The sequence below is a fragment of the Phyllostomus hastatus genome, unplaced genomic scaffold, assembly GCF_019186645.2.
Source record: "Phyllostomus hastatus isolate PE091 unplaced genomic scaffold, TTU_PhHast_1.1 phas_contig_62, whole genome shotgun sequence".
NCBI classification, from domain to species: domain Eukaryota; kingdom Metazoa; phylum Chordata; class Mammalia; order Chiroptera; family Phyllostomidae; genus Phyllostomus; species Phyllostomus hastatus.
In genome coordinates this window covers 2,915,659-2,939,533 of record NW_025333921.1, presented here as the reverse complement: position 1 = coordinate 2,939,533, position 23,875 = coordinate 2,915,659, and the positions used below count along the sequence as shown (strand labels likewise).

Below are 23,875 nucleotides of genomic sequence, written 5' to 3'. Positions count from 1 at the left end.
GATCACTTCCTAAGTTACATAAATCTCTGATCACTATGTTGTACACCTGAAACTATAATAATGTATGTCAAATGTAATTAAATTTTTTTAATTACAAGAAATAAAAACAAAAAATGGGCCTAAGATCTGATAACATATTTTTCCAAAGACGACACACAAATGGCCAACAGATACACAAAAAGATGTTCAACACCTTTACCATTAGGGAAACGAAACCCAAAACCACAATGAGATATCACCTTACATCTGTAAGAAGGGTATTATCAAAAAAGGCAAAAATAACAAGTATTGGCAAGGATGTGGAGAAAAGGGAACCCTTGCACACTATTTTTGGAAATGTAAATTGATGTGGCCACTATGAAAAACAATATAGAGGTTCCTCAAAAAATTACAGATAGTACAATGATATGATCCAGCAATTCTGCTTCAGGATATTTATCAAAAAATTATTCACAATAGCCAAGGTATGGAAACAAACTATGTCTATACATATACACACATATATATTCAGCCTTAGAAAAGAATGAAATCTTGCTATTTGGGACAATATGAATGAACCTCAAGGGCATTATGCTAAGTGAAATAAGGGAGACAGAGAAAGACAAATAACCATTTGATCTCTCTTGCATGCAGAATCTAAAAATCAAGACCAAAAGCTAAGTTCATTGATACAGAGAACAGATCAGTAGTTGCCAGAAGAATGTGTTGGGGGGTAAAGAAAATGTGTGAACTGATTTTTTTTCTTAGTTTAAATAAATTGCTTATAAATAGAAAGAAAGGGCTACTGAGGGACCACCACAAATAAATGAATAAGGGACTGCTTCAAGTCATGTCATTGTGAAACTGCAGAAAACTTAGGGTAAAAAGATTTTAGAGCAGAAAAAGGTCATTAAAAAGGAATGCAAATGAGAACATCATTGGATTTCTCACCTGCAACCACAAATGTCAGAAGATGATGGAATGATGCTTCCAAAATTCTGAGTAAAATGATTTCCAATCTAGAATTCTAGGACCAAACTATTTTTTTAAATGAAGGTAAAATAATGAAATTTTCTGAGGGGAGATCTTAAAAAGAGAGAAAGAAAAAGAAATAAAGTACTTCCAACGTATCCGTTTCAGGTAGTTAGTAAATCGAGAAAGAGGAAAATTTTGGGTCCAACCAACAGATGATGAAGGTCAATGCCAGGGCCACTGCTAAGCAGTGGCCCAGAGAGCAATGAATCCTGATTGTACCAGGAAATCAAGAGCTCCAAGAGGGATGCCTTTAAAAAGAACATGAGCGGCTATCTGATGTGTCTGAATGTCTTCAGGGGGCATTTACAGTTGTATCAAGGAGCTTAGGGATAAATTAGTGATGTATAAATAAACTAAGTATTTGAGAGGAAAAAATAACTTTGCAATCAACTCTAGGAAAAAACACACCTGTAATAAAGGAAAGGAAACCAATGGGTACTATCTAATATGGAGAAAAACCAGAAACCAGCAGCATTAAAAAACGATATGAAAATATAAAAATATGTATAAGATGAAATAGCTAATGACAGACCTAGGTAGGCCTAGGAGGCCTAGCACCAGGTGGGAAAACTGTACAGTGGCAAACTGTAGCCTGGGAAAAAGCCTGCAGGGGAAACTGCCTCCCAACCCTACCCAGTACAGACAGATGCCTGGCTACGATTGGGGTCTGGGGTCGGCAGATCCGGCATAACAGGATGCAGCCTGACATAACTTGAGCCTGACAAGATGTATCAAGAACAATGGTCAGCAGAAATGGCACCCAGCAACCAGCTCTAGCCAATCAGAATCTGACACCCCAACCAGTTACCCTTCGCAGATTTTTGTGCTTAAGAACCCTGCCCTAAGATCAACCGAGTAAGTCTTCACCTCCCTTGGTTGGCTCCCCAACCTCCCTAGGTTGGCTCCACTTTCCCTCTTACTCCCTGCTAATAAACCCTGCTACTTAGCTCGCTGCATCCATCTGGTGTGGTGTCTTGAACGACTCTGACCTAACAGCTAAAAGATTGGAAAATAGTTGTCTATGGGGAGTAGCAATGGGAGATATAAAAAGGTTTGACAAGAAACTGTTGTTAGAAGCGCAGTAGCACTCCATGAGTTTTTAAACTGTTTATGCATTACTCACACCAAGATAAAAATTAAACTAAAACAAAAAATAAACAACATTAAATCTATTTCTTCTTGTACGTTCAATCTCTCTCTCCCTCCCACAGGTTTTTTTCCCTCAGCACATAAACATCCTTTCAAAGAAAATCCTATATAACCTCCTACAGCTCTCGCCAGGTTTACTTTCTTCCCAACACAGTCAGTTTTACTGCAAGTTATTCCCTCGTCGGGTCCTCAACCATCACTCCTCAACGTGCTGCAATGGATTAAGCTGAACCACATAAAGTTTCCGATTTGACCATTTTTCACATATAAAAACAGCAATTTCATACGGTTCAAACTAATGGCTTACTGTCACCACCACCACCAAATTTGGAGTTTGTTACCTGAATATCTCTTGCTGTTTCATTTGTACCCTGCTATCCAGCCACCTATTCTATCTTATTTCAGGCACTCCTCACTTCTCTCCGGATTAAGGCTTCAGTCTCCCAACTCCTGCTTCCCACTGGTCCATGTTGGCACTGCTGTCAGAATAATCTTTCTAGAACATTCATTGTATCCCAATGCCATCAGAATTAAACATAAACTCCTTCCTATGGCCACATGCTGGTCACCAACTGCCTCTCCAGCTTCATCTCCCTCCTGCCTCAGCAGCCCCCCTCTGCTTGACCCCAACCTTGAACTCTATACCTGAGTCATATGAAATAACTCACATGCAGAAATGTTCCATGTAAATGATTATATATAAATACAGAACCTAGACACATAATATATACAATTATATATTTCTGATATTTGGCACTTTGAAGGCACTTGATAAATATTTATGAAAGGAAAATTTACTGTTTTCATGAATCACCCAAAAGGGAATCATGGATGAAAAAAATATATACATTCAATTTCTTCTGAGAGCCGAGTGAATATTGAAAAGGTGGACTGTGTTTGCTTAAATATTCAAATACATACTGACAGGAAACTAAGAACTTATAAATTGTATTGGCAGGGGGAGAAAAGGGAAAGAATGAGAGAATAGGAATGGGAAAAGGTTGGCAAGAGATCAGTCTAAAAAAAATAGCTTCACCTCAATTTTGCAACATAACAAGTGAAGAAAATTTATAAACATTACAATTAATCTGTGTGCAGGAAACTGTTCTCCACTTTCCAAAAAGTGATAAAACTAAGACCTTATGGTTAGCCTTAAAGAACATATGCACTATTAGTATTTCTATTTGTTTTCTGGAGAAGAAGTGAGTCATCAGGTTTTAAAAGCTGTCCAACCAGTTCTCAAGCTAGCATCCCATCCAACAAAAGTTTAATTAGGTTTCCAGTTTTGTTTAAACGGACAGCTGTGGTTCAAAAAGCCCCCAAGGTCAGCAGTATAGTTTGCATCTGAAATGATCAAATTGCCCAAAGGTATTCTGTGGTTCTACCGTTGTTATTTTTTTACTCTGATTTGCAACATATCTAGTTAATAGCTCTATGCTAAGAATATGGCTATTCAAACGCAAAATCATTTTGCAGTACCTCTGAATCAATGAAAAAAAGAAAAGTAAAGAAAACAGTTATTGCTCACCTATTCACTGTGCAGACTTCCTGCAACCTCCAGGATCTATTAATGACAGGAGCAGGATGTAAGCCAAAAAGGCCTTAGAGCAGGTGAAAGAGATGTCGGGAAAGGCTGTGCGGAGAAAGGAAGCTCACACACTTTCCTATGGGAAAGCTGCTGAGGCCCTCCCTCGGAGGCTATTTACTCTCACTTTACAAACAATATTACCAGACTTATTAATCGAGTTTCAAAACCTAGGGCAGAATAGGAATAAGATATTAGAAAGAGAGCTGTGGAAGAGGACTACTTACAGTGTACTTAAATACTGACTGTAAAACAGACTGTCAGCCTAGTGGGAAGGAGGAAACAAAAATATGAAAAGAAAACAAAAGCAGTCAAAGCTCATCCACTGTACATAGGGTGAGAGACAAACACTTCACCCACTAAGCATCACCGTATCACAGCACAGTACAAGAACCGACACCAAAACAGTACCCTCTCGTCCTCAAGCAAACGATCAATGTAGCACCTCCATGAGGACACACCCAAGCTGGGCAATATGAATGCAGGGATGAACAAGTCATGTCTGCTTTTACACAAGGAAAAAGCATAACGGATTTTAGACAATGTTTCTACTAGAAAAGTAAGCATTAAAAAGGATGTATCTGTCCTTAAAGGAGTGAACCCACAATTAAGAAAATTCAGCATCTAAAATGATTCATTTGTTACAATAATGGCAGTTACAATGTTATTTAAAAATTTAACTAAATTACGAATTGCGTTGTAGAACCTAAAATTCGTATGTGTTTCAAATAACTGTCAGACAACATATAGCATCAAAGAACAGAAGGGTAGTGCTGGAGTTGGGTCTCCCTGCTCCACCATAACTGTATGCGGCCTTGTCAAATCAGTTACTTCACTGAGAACCTCTCTTCACCTTTCAAATGAAGGGTATGAAGAGATAGTTTTGATGCGTCCACTGATGTTTCCCTCCAACCCACACACCCAAAAGTCTCCCTTTACCCAACTTGGCCATTCTTGCCCAAAACCTCAGGTAAAAGGTGCTATTGTAGAACATAAAGTAAAAACAAGAGTCTTTCTCTGGCTTTGAGGTTTCAAAAATCTGGGGAACTTGTGTAACAAAAGAACATGGGATGATGACAACCAATTTGAGGGAAAACAAGATGAATTTGTTTCAGTAATATTTCTGCAGCTAGAAATCAACTGAATTCCCAGGCCAGCCAAAGTTGGCGGGAAGCGATGAAAACAGAGATGCTGCTCAGCCCCAGGGACAGGGGCTCACACCCAGCACCCCAGGGCTAAACCCAAAGGAAACAAGATCTGAGAACATTTCCTAGGGAGAAGCCAAGCAGCAGCAAGATTCCAGAGAAGACAGGGTCATGTGGGAGCGTAGAGGCAGGTAGAGAATTACATAGTCTGGCAGAGCTCACCAGCCCCAGCATGGCCTGAGAAGCAAAATGACTTCTGTATACCCAAGAGTTGCAAACACAGATAGCAAAGCTGGGGAAACTGAAGGAGCTTTAGACAGAGCAACAAGGGTCAACTCAGCAGAGACCTGTGTGGACTGACAGTGGAGGGCAGATCTGTCCAGCAAGTGATATCTATTGCCTATCACCAGGAGAAGTCCAAATATTTCTGCCCACTACTTCATGGTACTGGAGTTGCCAGGAAAAGAACACAACACAGTGCACTGATGGAAAATTGTTACATAAAGATGAGACAGAGCAAGATCAGCTTTAGTTGCGGCCATCGGTCTGCCATGGCCAGCAGCTCCCTCCCAAAAGCCAACGCAAAACCACTGGCCTTCACACACCCCACTTGTGCTGCAGAACAAAGGGACCTGTCCCCTCCCTGCAGGAGACAGATACATTAGTAGGGCTGGTTGGGTGCCATAAGACATACATGTAACCAGGACAAAAAAGCACACATTGAGTCTAAACAAGAAAAGGCACTCCCATGCAAGGTCATAAGCCCAGACCAAGCTGTGAGGACTCTGTCTCTTGGGAACGAAGTGTTCCCAAGCCCCAGGCCCATTCTTATATGATGAGTGGGGATCAAAAGACTGCATGCCTGGTACCCCCTTTCCCAATGAGACCTACATGGACCACCAGAATGAAAGTATGAATTTCTCATTAGAAGTCAGAATGGCGCATGACCTTAAAGAACTCTACATATCCCAATGATGGGGGATAAATCTCCAAATTGCCTAAGACCAAATTTCTGTGGTCCTCAGGAATGGAAACTTCATATTAAGAATAAATTGATGATGATGTGCCTTGCTGTGTTCCACATCATCATTAAGCTACCCAAGATTAAAGATAAGGAGAGAATCTTAAAAGTAGCAAGAGGAAAGGAGAGAGTTACCTACAAAGAAGTGCCCATAAGGCTATCACCTGATTTCTCAAAAGAAACCTTGCAAGAAGGGCTGGAAAGAAGTATCTGAAGTCATGAAAGGCAAAGACCTACCTCCAAGATTGCTCTATCCCACAAAGCTTTCGTTTAGAATGGAAGGGCAGATAAAGTGCTTCAAAGATAAGGTCTGGGAGTTCATCATCACCAAGCCCTTATTACATGAAATGTTAAAGGGACTTATCTAAGAAATTGAAGAAGATTAAAAATTATGAACATTAAAATGCCAACAAACTCACAATTATCAATAAATGAACCTAAAAGAAAAACAATGAAAACAAAAACTAAGCCAACAACCAGAACAGGAACAAAACCAGAGAAATGGACATCACACAGAGGGAGTTCAATGGGGAAGGGAAAGGGAGGAATGGGGGGGGGGAAGGTACAGGGAAGAAGCAGCATAATTAGTAGGCATAAAATAGATGAGGAGATATAAAATATGGTATAGTAAACAGAGGACTCAAAGAACTTATATGTACAACCCATGGACATGAACTAAGGGGGAAGGGAATGCTGGGGGGCTAGGGGGCATGGTGAAGGGAGGATAAAGGAAAGGAAAACTTAATAGCATAATCAATAAAAAATACTTTTAATAATAAGACTAAATTGAGTTCTAGAGAAATAAATATATTTCTTGCCCATGTGTTTAGAGACTGAGATTCATCCCCACTACATACTAAGACAGACTCCATAGCTAAAATCAAAAGACCAGCCACAGGGTAAGAAGAAATAATTGTGAAGAGCTTCATGCCAATAAATGTGGACAAAGTTAGATTTAAAAAGTTATTTTCTAGAAATTCATGTAACAAAACCGATAGGGGGAGGAGTGGAAGGGAGTTGAAAGCCTGAATAAATTAATGATCATTAAAGAAACTGAGATGATTTGTAAAAATCTCTACCCAAGACACCAGTCCAGACAATATTACAGGTGAAAATTACCAAATTTTCAAGAAACAAATAACCCCTTACTTATACAAACTATTTCTAGAAAATAGAAAAAAATAGAAAAACCCAATATATGCAGCTAGTACAATTTTGATACCATAAGTGGATATAAACAGTTCAAGAAAAAACGTGTACACCAACCTCACATATGAACGGAAACATAAAACCCTAATAGAAATTCTCACTGTGTAAAAACATACTGTAACATAACCAAGAATGTTTTTCCCAAAACACAAAGATAATTCAGATGGTCTAACATATCATAATAACAGATTAAGGAGAAAAAGTATGATTATCTCAATGGAAGCAAAAAAAAATCAATAAAATTTAACACTCATTCATAATAAAAATTATTAGCAAGCTAAGAAAGGAAGTGAACTTAACAAAGAATATCAATCAAAAAGCCATAATAAACATCATATTTAGTGTGACACTAAGAACCAAGCCTTTGTTTTTTAAAATCAAGAATAAAGCAGGGGTGCTCATTACCACCACTTTCATTAAACATCAATTTTATTAAACAAGAAATTCTGCAGGTAAACTATTAAAATAAATGTGAGAGTTCAGAGAGGTTATGAGATACATGATCAGCATATTAAAACCAATGTGGTAATAAACAAACTGTAAATGGAAAAGATATCCCATTTACAGGGATGATCAATAAAAGCTTTAAGGGTGGGTGGGTGTGTGTGTGTGTGTGTGTGTGTGTGTGTGTGTGTAGTTAAATGTTATATACATAATGTTCTCATTAAATCTTACAGCCCTCATCCTACTTGACTTTGCAGAATTTGACACAGTTATTGAATCCTTCTGGAAGTACTTTCTTCACTTGAATTCCAAGACACAACACACCTCCTGGTTCTCCTTCTACACTTGTCTCTCCTCAGTTTCTTCTCATCATTCTGCCTGTAAACAATGGCATGCCCACAGGCTCTCAGTCCAGCTACATTCTGCTCCTCAGTCCTCTCGTCCAGTTCGATCATTTCAAATACCATCTATTCTCTAATGATTCCCAATTTTTCTATCCCTAACTTCCCCCCAAACCCTAGAATTCTAACTAACTGCCTACTGGACATGTCTACTTGGAAGTATACTGGGCACCTCAAATTTAACATGTCCTAAATCAGTCCCACAACCTGGCTCACCTTTGGTCTTCAAAATCTCAGGAAAAGAAATTCTACTCTACCAGTTAGCTTCCCCCATCAAAAATCATAGAGTTATCCTTGACCCTTCTCTCGCCACACATTCAACCTATAAGCAAATTTCAAAATTTATGCTACATCAGACCAGTCCTCACCTTCTTTCCACAACTATCACTTCTTGGCCCAAGCTACCTTCTCTCTCACCTGGATTATTGCAATTAAGTACCTAACTGGTCTTCCTTCCTCCACCACTCCTCCCTGTATACACTGTTGTCCACATAGTAGTCAGATGATCATTTTAAAACAAGGCCAGATCATGTCATGCCTCTGCTCAAAACCTCCCAATGTCCTCCCCCATGTCACTCGGAATGAAATCCAAAATTCTTACCATGACTTACAAGACTACGCCCTCAGTGATCTTCAGCAGAGAGGATACTGCTCCCTAGGGAACACTTATAAATTGCCTGAGGAGTGGGGGAGCGGTTTTGGTTATTACAATGGGAAACTGCTACTGGCATGCAGTGGGCAAGGAAAGACCACAGATATGCTAGGCATCCTGCAGTTACAGGACAGCCCCACAAAACAAAGAACCATCTCACATCCTATATAAATTTCAAATGTCTGCATTCAAAATTGGCTGAAAAAACATTTTAGAACTATCTGAGACAGAATCTAATTTCATTTTTTATATTTAAACATAAAATATTATTCTTATTCAGCCCACACTATATTTTCCAGGAATGCAACTACTGTGTAAACTGAAGGAAGATTGTACTTCATTTTCTTGGGACTTTCACCAGCAGTTTCCTACCATATTGGAATAACCTAGCAAACGCAGCTCTGCTAGCAGTAGTTAATTCACTAGAGCAACAGTTTCATTCTGCACTGGTAGCACATAAATATGTACAGAGAACACATGAAGTTCGTTCTGTAAACTTAAAAACAAAAATAATTAACTCAGCAGAAACATGTGAAATTCAGAAATAATGAATACTTACTTAATTTCTAACTTTTAAATATGTTATTGCCAATCTATATTATTTTAAAATACTTTTAGCAAAATGATATTTTTGTCATGGAAATTACACACAGAAGTTACTTAATTTTGAATGACGTATTGTTTTTGTTCTACTTTCACCTGTCCACAGAGGTCCATTTCTCTGTCTTCTTGCACAGCCCTTCTTTTCTCCCCAGTCCATCATGCAGTTGCATCATCTATCAGAAGACATGGTTTCCCAGGTCTTTTTAAGTTCCAGAGACTGAACGTGTCCTGACATATGTTGAAATTTCAAGTTGGAAAATATGGGTTTTTTTTTAATATATACTTTTACTTTGTTCCATGCCGTGACAGGGATTTTTCCTGAAACTATACCTATGAAGAGGCCTATCTCATTTTCTCTATTTCAGAAGTCTTTAACTGGCTGTAGCATACATCTCTACTTCACCTCAGTTTATTTTCCATTTCTTCTTATATACATGTACATCTAGTCTCTACCATTTAATCCTGACATGTATTTTAGAGCCACCTGCACTGCTTTTTCATTTTCCGGTCATTCTTATACCTTATAGCTGCTTACATTCCTACCCAAAACACATTTATTGTCAGTAGATAAAAGCAGTTAACAACTTACTAATAATTATAAATTACTCTCGTTTTTTCTTTATGTTACAAATAGAGCACTATAATTTTTGACATTGCATGGGTAGGTAGATGATAATTATCTATTCATTTTATTTCAGGATGCTAATGGCAAATATGTGCAAAGTATTATATACACAATAAGAGGAGAGGGCTGGGCCTGACAGTACTGAGAACCACTGCCCTAGCTGATCAGGCTCTCTGACTTTACGTCCTACCATCTCCTCCAGCCAAAGTGCCCACCTTACTATTCCTCAAACCCAGTAGGGACATTCCTGCCTTGGAGATCAGCAGCATTTCTTCTCTCTACCTAGAATTATTGATATCTTCCTCTATACATGAACTGCATAGCTTGCTCCACTACCTCCTTCAAACCTCTGGTCAAAGTCACGTTCTTACAGTCCTTTCCTGACCAGATTTAAATATCTCTCTACCTCCTCCTGCTTTATCTCTCTTATCCTGCATTACTCTTTTTTATGTCACTTATTACCACCTGAGAGACATTACTGATTTGTTTACTTTCTGCTTCCTCTCTCTAGAATGTAAGCCCCAAGAAAGCAGGGACCTCATTTTTTCAGTGCTGTTTCCCAGTGTTTTGTATAGTGCCAGACATAATAGGCACCTAAGTAAAACTGAACGGATACCTTACACATGTCAGAATGAATATTATCAAAGAGTCAACAAATGGCAAGTGTTGGGCCCTGGCTGGTGTGGCTTAGAGGATTGAGTGCCAGCCTACGAACCAAAGGATCACCAGTTCAATTCCCAGTCAGGGCATATACCTGGGTTGCAGGTGGAGGAACATGGGAGGCAACCACACATTGATGTTTCTCTCCCTTTCTTTCTCCCTCCCTTCTCCTCTCTCTAAAAATAAATAAATCTTTGAAAAAAAACAAGTGTTGGTGAGGCTGTGAAGAAAAGGAAACCCTCATGTGATGTTCGGTGAGAATGGAAATTTTTACAGCTACTATGGAAAACAGTGTAGAGGTTCCTCAAAAATTAACAAGAGAACTACCATATGACTAACCAATTCCACTTCTGGATATTCATCCAAAGAAAATGAAAACTCTAATTCAAAAAGACATATACACCCCTATGTGCATTGTATAATTATTTATAATAGCCAAGAATTAGAAGCAACCTAACTCTTTATCGATAGATGAATGAACACATAATGTAATATATATATATACATACACACATGTGCACATGCACATACAATGGAATATTACTCAGCCATAAAAAAGAATGAAATCTTGCCATTTGCAACAACATGGATGGACCTGGAAGTTATCATGCTGAGTGAAATAAGACAAAGACAAATCCTGCATGATTTCACTTCTATGTGGAATTTAAACCAAACAAACAAAACAAAAACAGACTCATATATATGATAACAAACTGAGGGTTACAGAGGGAAGTGGGGGATGAGTGAAAAGGAAAAGGGGAATATAAGTCAATAATATTATGACAACTTTGCATGGTAACAGATAGTTACTAGACTTAGTGTGCTGATCACATCATAAGGCATACAAATGTTAAGACACTATACTGTGCACCTAAAATTAACATATTGTGTACCAACTATGCTTTAACATTTTTTTTTAACTGAAGGATAGATGAATCTCTTAAAGGCCAAAGAGTGTGCTGGTAGGAACCTGAATCCAGTAAGTAGCTGGGTCCAGGTCACCTGTTCCCAATAGAGACATTGCTGTCATGCTATTAAATGTTTGGGATTTTGAACATGTCTTGACATTTCAACTGAAGAAAGATTTCCATAACTGGAAAGTATTGGGAAGCCACTGGCCTTTCAAATTAGCAGATTCAAAAACAGTCATGCACAGTGCTGGTAAGGATATAGGGAAACAAACTGGTACTCACTATTTGTGGGATTATAGGTAGGTCAACTTTACTAGAAGACAATGTGAAGCATGTACTGAGAACCTTTAAAAATGCACATTTAAAATATAGGTTAACATGTGTTTTACTTAAGATCATTTTACTCTCACAATATTATAAAGTCAGTATTATTGGCTGTACTGCACAGATGAGAAAACTAAGGCAACAATAATTTTAAATAATAAATTCCAAATCAAGGATGCCTTTCTACATCATTAAACTGCAATCCCAGGGTTTTCTCCACCATTTTCCACTGTCTGCTAGTTATCTTGTTATGCCACCTAACTCCTTAACACTAAAATTGTGTCATGAAAAATTGTTCAATTCTTAGTGCCTAGTACAATGCTAAATTTTGTAGATGCTTGATAAACCTTTGTTGGAAGAGGGAGTAACTCTTTGAGCCACAAAAGCCTCCTTAGAAGGTACATGACCTACAGAAACCATGACAAAAACTGCCCCAATATCTCTTCTACCCTCTTCCATAATAATAGAATGTGAACCTTGGTACACAGTTGCCCAGAAGAGTGACTTCATTTTTTTCTCTTTTGTAGCTAGATGTGGTCAAGTCTTGACTAACAAAATATAAGCAGAAATGGTAGGCAACTTCACAGTTTTCTTGTTTAAAACCTTCATGCTGGCTGGAATGAAGATGTGATGGTCAGAGCAGCCATACTGGACCTTGAGATGACCTTTGTAATGAGGGTCAGAGTCAATGAAGCAAGAAAACAGCAGGATACTGGATCCCTAACTCTGTAAAACACTGTGTCAGTCCTACATTCCTATTTATATGACCTTGTACAAAAAAGAAATAAACTTGCTTCTTGTATAAGTCACTATTATTTGGGATTTTCTGATTATCAGCACCCATTAGCTTCCCAGGACTAGTTCTATTAGGACTGCCACCTACTCCCATTTCCTTGTTACTTGATACTTGGCTAAACTGATTTGGCATTGTACTTGTGACAGCCTATATGAATTATGCATTCCACTTAGCATTTTCAAAGATTCCACTGTAAATGGATATTGAACAAGCTTTTTCACTTAACCCTAAAAAGCAGCAGAACAGAGTCATGCATAAAAAACCATAATTCAGTGAACAGTTTAATAATCACTTTCCAGAGTAATAACTGAGTGCCAAAGACTGTACAGCTAGGCAGGTCTCAACAGTATAATGAAATCAGAACAATGAAAAGTGTCTCAGCTGTCGCAATCTTTCATTTCTTCAGAACCCTATTGCCAATGATTAAGAGATGAAGAGCTTGAGACTGGAAATGTTCTTGAGGGGAAATCTAGCTGAAATGATGAGGTCTGGCTTTAATATAATCTCCTCCTGTGTGCCTAATAAATTTAGAGTAAGCCAAGCAAAGGACAGGAATTTTATTTACTATATTATCTGTGAGATCTAAGGAGAAGACAGACTACCAATTTAAAAGGTGGGAAAAGCGGGTAAAGGATGAAGGAGATTTTACTTATCAAATCTGGTCAAATCTGATGACCAGTATGACAAGCCACAGTTAACCATGTGATCACGGCCATCCTATAGCCTTGCTTAGATAATGTCTAAAGCAATAGCTCTTCCTCCAGGCTTCTGGGAATTCCTGGTAAGGCCACTGACTCAATGCTCCATTCTCTCAAATCGAGGGACCTCAACAACACCCAACCCACTCCAGATAATAATATTTCAAATATGTCAAAAGTATATCTTCTTCCCCCAAAAGAATGGAGACTCATAATCTATACCAACTGGGCTAAAAAGAAAAAGTACTTGTGGGCATTTCTTCTTTGGGAATGGTTCAAAGATTTGAAAATAAAATAAAGCTAATAAAATGAAGTACCACTGGGTTGGTCTGTTACTCTGCCTTTATTTCACATGAAAGATGGCTGGTAATGGAGATTTTATCTTTTATTCATATTAACAGCAACGTAAGTTGGCAGATCAATGGCACTTGACTGAATGCACCAGTTAGTGATCATAAAACTAGGAACTTCTCCCTGTCATAACTCCCTGTAATTTGTCTCACCTATGTATGCCCTTTGACTTTATGACACAATATAGTATCTTCTGTGCCAAGCCTGAGTCCCATCCCACACCCCCTTCTCTACCACAACCAAAGGGCTCTGTGAGCAGCAAGTCCTGGCTTTGTGCAGACCTTCTACAGGCATAAGTGAGCTCGGCTCAGAAGTCACCAGCAAGAGGCTACAGATGGCCATCCCAGGAGAGGAGAGTGTGATGATCCTCACATTAACACAGAGTATCACAGAGATTTCAGAGGAGAGAAGTCACAGTAAGAAATAATTCTGGATACCTGGAGTCTAGGTCTTAAGACAGTGAAGGGAAAAAGAAGAGAATATGGAGGCAAAGAGAAAAAAGTGCCATCAATCAACATGATGTAAGAAGAATAAAAATAATTCTGGTCTGGTTGTCTGAAAAACTAAATAGGTTCTGGGCCCAACTATCTAATTGGCTGTATGGCCTTGCAAAAGTCATATTCTCATTGGGTCTCAGTTTTCTTATCCCTAATACAAAGTCAATTAGGTTACCTTCCAGCTCCAGACACTACTTTAATGAAAAATGAAGGTAAGGGAACACTATGGAAAAATTTATCACCAGGACTCTGAAAGTTCTTTCCCATACAATAGGAAAACAAAGCAAAACATAAATTATATTAAAAGAAAATGTATTATTTTTAGTTTCAATGCAATGGGCTAAGAATTTAACTTTTTCCTGATATGCATGAAGAAAAGTACATAAAGATAATAAATACGGCTGATTTTGTCAAGCCATCCTTCTCCACTATGGTGAGACCAAGGTTTAGCACACTTCGCAGTGACTGAAGGAAATCAGGTACTTGTAAAAATAAATTTCTCCCCAAGTGAAATATATATCAAGCACAACTCAATAATGTGCTGCACAGCCTATCAGACTGCTTTTGTTTGGGATGAGAGATGCTTAAATATGATTGTGGTTGGCTAGTTCCCAAGATTTTGATTTTACTGTCAAAATTCTTTATTAAAATCCATCCTTATTAAACCCAAATGTTTACTTATTCTTTAAAACAAGCATGGTAAAAAAAAAACACAGCTGCCTAGCTCCAGGCTGTTTACAGCTACAGAATGATGGTACTTAAGTCACAACTAAATACTGTACTTTTCAATTAAAAAACATGTTTCCCATGTACAACAAGTCAACAGTGTATATAACCTAACGGATAGTTAGCTAGTTCAATTCTGCTGTAAAGGCAGCCATATTATTCTAAACCCTGATATCAACATTACATTTTTTAAAAACTTAAATTGCACCAACTTTTTAGATTGCACAAACTCTTTCCTCTTGTTTTACACAAAGTGAATGAAAATTATGACCTGAAAACATCACAAAATTATCTTTAAAGCACACTAAAACTCTACAAGTTAAGGTGGCAATTAGTGCTGGATTTTAAATATGCAGTTTATCACCTAGTACCCATCTCAGCTTCCCCTGAAAAAGATTCTAAATTCTAGAACCAGTCCTTAAAACTTAAAAGCATCAATAAGATCTACATTATAAAATCAAAATGACAACTGAGCTATGTATTCAAATATCAATCCACAAAGGGAAATGCTTTTATCCTAAATATTCAAATAACTGTACCTGAAAGTCAGAAAAAGCAATTATTTTGCCAAAATTTAAAAATTCTTCACTTTATTTCATATGTGCTTAAACCCTGGTATATATGAAAATGGATCACTTTCATAATTCAAATGTATTTGTCCTTTGTGATCTAAATTAAGGGACTTTATTATATAAATGGGCAAAGAGGAAAATCATTTCTGGTCAGTGTCTGTAATAAGTCAGAAAAAATACACTTGGATTTTACAATAAACTAACATTTCATTGTTCAATTAACTCTATTTCAATCTTGAAAGAAAAGACTCATGGAATAAGTTTATTCTGAAGAAACAACTACTAGCTTGTTTCAAAATCATTACTACAAACTGGCAAAAGGGATAGAAACTTTTCTTCAAGAATTAATATAAATATTTTATTTTTCATGTTTAAAAATGAATGAAAAGTATTCCAGTCAAGATGGCAGCATCGGCAGACCACCTCTTTGCACAACCACATCAAAATTACAACTAAAATATAGAATAACCATCACTCAGAACCACCAGAAATCAAGTTAAATGGAAGTCTGACAACTACAGAATTAAAGAAACCACATCCATCTAGACTAGTAGGAGGGGCACAGACACAGAATGGCCTGGTCCCACACACACGTGTAGTGGATAAAAACCCAGGAGGGATATCTCAGGAGTGAGGAGTCCCTGCTCCACACCAGGCCCCCCAGACCAGGGTGCCAGTGACAGGAAGATAAGTCCCTGCAACCTCTGGCTTCAAAAACCAATGGAGATTGAGTTGGTGGAAGAAACTGCTGGAGATCCAAGCTGTTCCTCTTAAAGAACCCACACACAGACTCACGTACTCAGATTCCCTCTGAGCTCCAGCACTGGGGTAGCAGCTTGAAAGACACCAGTCACATACATGGAGAAATTAAAGTGTCTGGCTCAAGGTGAGCTGAGGCCACTGTCCCTTTTCTAAACGTGCCATCCACAGAGCCAACAAGTTGGTGCCATGTCTGAGACTCCATCAACCTGGCTAACACTGTTTGCCTGGCCCTGGAGATCCCTAGAGACTCTGTACCACCCAAACTGCTTTTCAGCATGAATGGCTGGTCTTGACTCATGCTTTACAACTTCCTAAATCCTCCCAAACAAGCAACAGCTGACCTCAGTGAGCTCCAGGCCTGGCACTAGCAGCAGTTAGCCTAGATTCACAGTTTGGCTTCACCTGAGAATGTCTAAGCCCAGCAAAAGTAGCAGCCCTCTCAGATTGCTTTATATAGATCAGGCAGGGTGGCCCCTGGCAAAACACAGGTGGAAACTGACCTTGGCCTGCACCACCGAAGGAAACCCCAGGGCCAGAGCACCCAGTGGACGGCTACAGACCACACTGGAGCACCGCCACCCTGTGCCTGCACAGCTGATCCTCCACAGAGAGCAGCAATTGGTGGCCAGTGGTCACAGCCAGTCCTTGCAGCTGAATGGCCTGGGTAAATCCCTCCCATTGATCTGCCAACAGCAACCAAGTCTCAACTACAAAACGAGAGTATACTCAGCCCACACAAGGACTCACCTCAAATACTCAGCTTGGCTGACAGAAGAGTCTGTGCCACTGACCCTACAGGACACCTACTACATTAGGCTATGCTAACAAGACACAGAGTCAAAGCAGCTATACCTAAAACATAGAAACAAACACAAGGAGGCTGCCAAAACTAGGAGACAAGGAAACATGGCCCAAATGAACAAACAGATCAAAACTCCAGAAAAAGAACTAAACAAAATAGAGGTAAGCAATTTACCAGATGCAAAGTTTAAACCACTGGTTATAAGGATGCTCAAGGAACTTAGTGAGGACCCTTCTACCCAGGGTCTCATTTGGCAATATCTAGAGATATTTTTGTTGTTATGAATTGGGCGAGGGAAAGAGGCAGAGGATTGTGCTACTGGCATCTAGTGGATAGAGGCCAGGAATATTTCTAAACATCCTTCAATTCTACAAGACAGCCACCCACAATGAAGAATTACCCAACCCAAAATGTCAATAGGGCCAAGGTTGAGAAACCCTGGTTCAAATGTTTGACCTACATCTTGATAGATAAATTTAATCATCAGGTATTCTGTGCACCTGTTTGTTAGTATAATTATTTATGGAACTCTGAACCCTAGGCCTGGAGTGCTCTTTCTCAAGCTCTAAACAGAGACAGCACACCCTGCTGAGAATGTCTTATCCTTTGCCTTTTCCCTCCAGCGACTGCTGTGTGGCTCCCAGTTAACATGTCTAAAATGAACAAGCATGTTCCTTGCTTATCCAGGAGAGAATGTTGTTTATATAAACTCCAAATGTTTTTAAAAAAATCCTTATTTTAATCTTAAGAATTTTTAAATCATAATTTAGACTTTTACATTTATATTTTTATCACTATCTCTCACCTATCCAGCCACAGCCATGTCAGCAAATTCCCCATTGTTCCCTTCTCACCCTAATAAAACTTTCTGGAATGACTTTTATTCAAAATTATGTACAGCTTCATCTTTTGGAATTATTGAGGCCAGGAAAAGGGAGCTTGAAATAGCAAAATAAAATCTAGGTTGCACTAGCTATGGAGATACCTCAAAAAATTAAAAATGGAGCTACCTTTGGACCCCAGCAATCCACTTCCGGGACTATATCCAAAGAAACCCAAAACAGTAATTGAAAAGAATATGAGCATCCCTATGTTCATTGCAGCATTATTTATAATTGCAAAGATAGGGAAAGCAGCCCAAGTGTCCATCAGTAGATGAGTGGATAATAAAACGAATATGGCTCGTTTACACAATAGAATACTACTCGGTCATAAAGAAAGAAAAAATTTACCCTTTGTGAGAGTTTGGATGGACATGGAGAACATTATGCTAAGTGAAATAAGCCAGATGGAGAGAGACAAATACCATATGATCTCACTCATATGTAAAATCTAATGAACAAACCAAACTAACAAGCAAAATAGAGACAGGCTCATAGGTAGAGACCAGGATGACAGCTTAGGGTGTAGAGAGATTGGCAAAAAGGAAAAACTCATGGACATGGACACCAGTAGGGTGATTGCAGGAGGGACAGGGGTACAAGGAGACTAAATCATACTGGAAAGAATACAATAAAATTTTCAATTAAAATTTAGATTAAAAAATAAAATATTATTAAATCTAGGCTGCACTAAAAATGAATATAACAGAAGACAGAGATAGGACTGAGGCATTTCATACTAGCCACTCTCCTACATAAAATAATTCAGGTAACTGAAGCACCAAGAAAAGGATATACAAGAGGAATGGAATCACAGAAAACAGAATTCACTGTCCAATGTTCATATGCCATTTGATGCTCTTCCTTCTTGTATTCTATTCTATTTGAGCCTTTCAAAATATACTCTCTCTCAAGGGCCCTTGCTTTGGAAGTGTAACTTTTCCCAACTGTATAGGACCTCTGAGCCAGTTTCTAACACTAGCTCCTCTTCATGTCAAGTACTCTGACTGTGTCATAGGGTTCCTTCTCAGGTGCAAGCACTGAGTCCTTCTTTGTTTTATTAAGGCTTCCAAGTCATGTCCCCGATTGTTTTTCTATTAGACTTATAGAAAACCTAATTAGAAATACCCATTTTTAAATGGTCCAAACAGTCACACTGATCTTATTCAGTAACCAGTAGGGAGATGTGGGTCTTAATTGAAAACATTTGTCCTACTCTGCTGATAAACATTAGGTCAAAGACAACACTGGGGAGTCTTGTCCTTACATGTTTTTGTTTCCCTAATGGGATTTATGATCACATTCTTTGAATCACAGCCAAGAGTGGATTCTGGGCCTGAAACTATTTTAAAGACAATGTGGCAGCAATATTCTGTGTACTAACAAGAGGTTTGGAGCTGCAGCCAAGAATAGTAAAATATCTTCCTTCTTCTGCCATTCTCAAAAAAGACTGTCTCCTTTTTTGCTCTTTCCCCCACTACACCTCCCGCTTTCAGTGTGAAACCCAGATTCCCTTGTTACTATTTTTGTTTTGAATGCCCCTGCCAGAGCAGAGTCTATATAATGGGCAAAAATATCTTAAACTATGACCCTATCTAGTTTTGCTCCCTGCCAGGGACACATCACAATCAACAAATGGACAGCCCAAGCACGATTCCAGTCCAGTCTCCAGCATGTGACTGCCTGGGGTGGCGACCCAACTCTGCCATGCACTGGTTGCTACTAAAGCCTCGTGTGTGAAATGAGCTTCTTAACAGTATCCACTTGACAGGTTGTTGTTGGGACAAAAAGGCACACAAACTGCATCCCTTAGTGCTTGGCACACAAGAATCACTTATAGCTGAGAACCACATTGGGAAAGGGGCTGCTGGTGGCCGTGCAGCCTCAGTAGGCAATATGAGTTTGGCTGGGGGCTGAGCCCCCAGGAAGACCAAGGGTAACCAGCTTTCTGGGCTCCTGGAGACAGAGGAGGAAGATGAATTCTACCAGATGACTTATGGGGGTTTCACAGAGGAATCAGGAGATGATAAGTGTCAAGGAGGACCAGACACAGAGGATAAAGTCAACTCTGATTTTGACAATGATGAGGGGGATGAACCATCCAGTGATGGAGAAGCAGAAAAGCCAAGAAGGAAGTGCTGAGTGGTCACCAATGCCTATAAGGAGCTTCTCAAGAGCTTGAGGCCTCGAAAGGTGAGCACCCCAACTGGTAGCTCTCAAAAGGCCTGAGCAGAGAAGGCATTGCTACCTCTAGAACTACAGGATGATGGCTCTGACAGTTGGAAGACTATGCATCAATCCACAGCTAAGCATACACGACAAGCATTCCTATGGGTACAGGAAGAGCAGGGCCAGTCACAGTGGTAAAAGGGGCCCCACTGTGAGTGGCCGTTGACCCAGGAGGAGCTGCTCAGAGAGGCCAAGATCACAGAGGAGCTCAACTTATGTTCACTGGAGAAATATGAGTAACTTGAAGCTGACAAAAAGAAGCAAGTTCACAGGAAGTGGAAGTGCCCTGGTCCCTTAATTACCTTCATTCAGTGACAGTGCTGCTAGTGGGGGAGCTTGGCCCTAAAAAAGAGAATGTCGCTGTGGAAGGACTTGATCCTGCTCCCACGGCTCCCTGCGGTGGGACTGGACCTGTCGTCCCACCTGCTCACTGCTCACGTACCTTCATCACTTTTAGTGATGATGAGTCATTTCAAGAATGGTTTCCCCAAGTGCATCCCCCAAAGGTTCAGGAGGTCTGCCCAGTGACCCATCATCCAGCCCTCTACAGGGACCCTGTTACAGACATACCCTACGCCACTGCTCAAGCTTTCAGGGTCATCCGTGAGGCCTAAGAGAAGTACATCACTGCCCACAGACTGCCACCCACTATCTCCACCCTGGGCCCAGGGCCCGCCACCTCCTGAGCCCCTCCCTGGCTCTGGGCCTTGAGCCTTGCACCAGAAAATCATCATCAAATGAAGAGATGCCTGTTTGCTAGAAAACTATTTCCTGCCCTGACTCGGGCTCTCAGTCTCCTGTTTCTCCCTCTGTCATCTCTAATCACTATAGAATCTCCATAATTATCTCTAAGAATCACTTATAATCTCTATAATTGGGAAGGCCCAGAAAGTAAATTTTAAAAACATCTTACAAGAGGATTCCAAGATGGCTGCACAGTAGGTGGAAACTAAACTCACCTACTCCCAGCAGCAAACTGAATTTAAGGCTAAATTATAGAGCAATCAACACAAATATCCAACCAAAGTGTAGCTGAACTGAAACATTATAACCAAGGACTTACAGAAGAAGCCAAATAGAAACCAGGAAGAAGGGTGGAGATGTGGAAAGGGCTGGCCCCTGCACCCACCAAAGTGTGACAACTGAAAAGCAAGAGAGATATCTTGGCTGCAAAACTCCCTCCCCTCAGGAGCATGGGGTCTCTACACCATGCAGGGACCCCAACTCAAATCAACAGAGATAGGAAAAGAAGCTCACATAGCATCAGGTGATGAAAATCAGTGGGGACTGTCTACCTGGGAGAGAAGGGAGTCTGCTAGAGACCCCGATGTCACCTTCCCCAGGTAGACCTCTTATTCTTATAGCACCAGCCTGCAGAGAATACTGCTAGGTCCTCCAGCTACTGGCAACACCACTCTGCCATGCTTGTGACCTGCAGAGGTGTCTGCTGGCTGAACCCAGGACCTTTGCAGAGCTCTTCTTCTGGTAAAGTTCTTGGTGGAGACTCAGACAGAGATTGAACCACGTAGCTTTGGAAAGAGAACCATTTTTCCCATCTCAAGTGCACAGCCCTAGAGACCTCCCCCGAAACCTGTTGAATCACTTGGCCTGCCCTTCCACTCCCTGTGACCTCACCCCGCTGATTTCTGTCATGCAGGGGATCAGAGTGCCATGCAGAGCTAGACCTGTTAGAGCATCACTTCTGGGGAGACTTTCATCCAGGAATCAGATGGGCAGGAGTTGGGCTGTATAGCTACATTGCTCAAAGCTGGGGAACCACTCCTATCTCCCCTCTAAGCTCAGTATGCACTGTTCCCCCAACAGGAGACTCCTTTGACCTATCTTTCCAGCAGCTGGGGGCCCTACCCTGCTGAGCTCAGCTTGGTGTGGGTGTCAGGGAGTGCTGCTGAGAGTTGGGACATTTAGAGTGTGTCTCCTTCGGGGGCTATTGTCTGGGACCTGAACAAAGTGTCTGGCCCATTCCTGTGGGCTCAGTCAGCACCACCTCCAACAGCAGACTCTTTTAATCTGTCTTCCTGAGACTTGGTGGCTCTTCCCTGCTGAGCTTGGTCCTGCAAAGGGAACAGCTGGCTGTACCTAACCTGAACCTACAGTGTGCTCCTCCTGGGGGTGGAATTGGAGACTCTGGCAGAGTTGCACAGCCCTACTAATCTTACACCTGTGGAAGAGTCTGTGGGTGGGTGGAGGCAAGCCTGGGCCCACTCTATAGTCTCTCTTCTGAGGCCTCTAGAGGAAGACCAGGCAACCTCAGAGGGAGGCAGAATAGGTGATAGGTGGAGGCAGACCTCAGGGAGCCTTGGACCTTTTAAGACCTGCCCCCAGTTTTAAGCTAGAGGAGGTCGACCCTTGTGCACAGATGGGCCCATCCCATGTACACCCAGGCTGAATAGATGCAGCCACAAACAGTGAATAGCATGGTAGCTCCAGACAGGTAGCCCAAGGTGGTTTGCACACAATGTCTGACATTTACTGGTGCCGAACCCCACCCAAGTGGACCCAAAACCAACATGACCAGTGATGGGCTTCAGACCAGACCAGAGCTTGACCCAACTAGCCACACAAGCAGCACACCCAAAGGGGGATTCTCACAGGCACCAGACCATGCTGGGAACAACTCTGTCTCAGGTGGCAGACCCTGCACAGCAACTCATATGATGATTGATCAAGGTTTATTCTTATAGCCAGCCAGCCTGAAGGGTTAACTCTACCCATGAAAGTGCCAACAGCATGCAAGACTCAACTACAGCCCTAGATGGTGTGACTCAGTTGGTTGTGCATTGTCCTGTATACCAAAGGGTCATGGGTTTGATTCTCCATCAAGGCACATGCCTGGGCTGTGGGTTCAGTCCACAGTTGGAATATGTATGAAAGGCAACTGATCTATGTTTCTCTTGTACATCATTTTTCCGTGTCTCTTTCTCTCTCACTTCCCCCCTCTCTAAACCCTCTATCCCTTTCTCTCTCTAAAAGCAATGAAAAAATGTCCTCAGGGGAGGATAAAAAAGAATAATTTTAAAAAAGATTCAATTAAGGAGTTCCAGCCAAGATGGAGGTGTAGGTAGAAACCCTTTGCTTCCTCGAACAAGCAAAAAGAGGATAACAACCGATCTAAAATCAATAAACAACCAGAAGCACCAGAAAATCAAACTGCACGGAACTCTGACAACCAAGGAATTAAAGAAAAAATCAACCAGAACAACCAGACCAGTAAGGCGGGGACCCCACAGGACAACTCAAAAAAACCAAGGCAACAGCAGCCTTGGGGGCGGGGCTGGCTTCCCAGCTCGGTGGGCTGCGTGGGAAGGACTGACTTAAGGGGAAAACTGAGACTCAAAGCTGACTGTAGGCTAAGGCTGGGGTTGCTGCAGTGGGAGATACTTCCAGTCTGACCAGAGAGTCTGTTGGAAAGTGCACTAGAGATGAGCAGGCAAGCTGCATTGTTCCCTCTCTGGCCCCTCCCACACAGGCAGTGCAGCAAAGAGGCTTGCCCTGCCCTGGTGAATACCTAAGGCCCTGTCCCCTTACAACTCATCAGGTGCACCAACACAAAGAAATATGGCTCAAATGAAAGAACAGAGCAAAGCCCCATAAAGAGAACTAAGTGAAAAGGAGATCGCCAACCTACCTGATGGAGAATTTAAAGCCCTGGTAATCAAAATGCTCACAGAACTGATTGAGCTTGTTTGAAAAATGAAAAAACAAATGAAGGATACCCAAAGTGAAATAAAGCAAAATTTTAGAGAACCAACAGCGACAGGGAGGAAACCAGGACTTAAAGCAACAATTTGTAACAAAAG

The 23,875-nt window shown here is 40.7% G+C and overlaps 1 protein-coding gene and 1 pseudogene across 1 annotated transcript in view; one reads left to right on the top strand and one right to left on the bottom strand.

Moving 5' to 3' along the window:
- The window catches only part of TTC6 (tetratricopeptide repeat domain 6), a 227,119-nt gene that overhangs the window by 172,525 nt on the left and 30,719 nt on the right, over nucleotides 1–23,875 (bottom strand). The window lies entirely within an intron of this gene.
- Nucleotides 19,725–20,798, top strand: LOC123825204 (annotated as a pseudogene).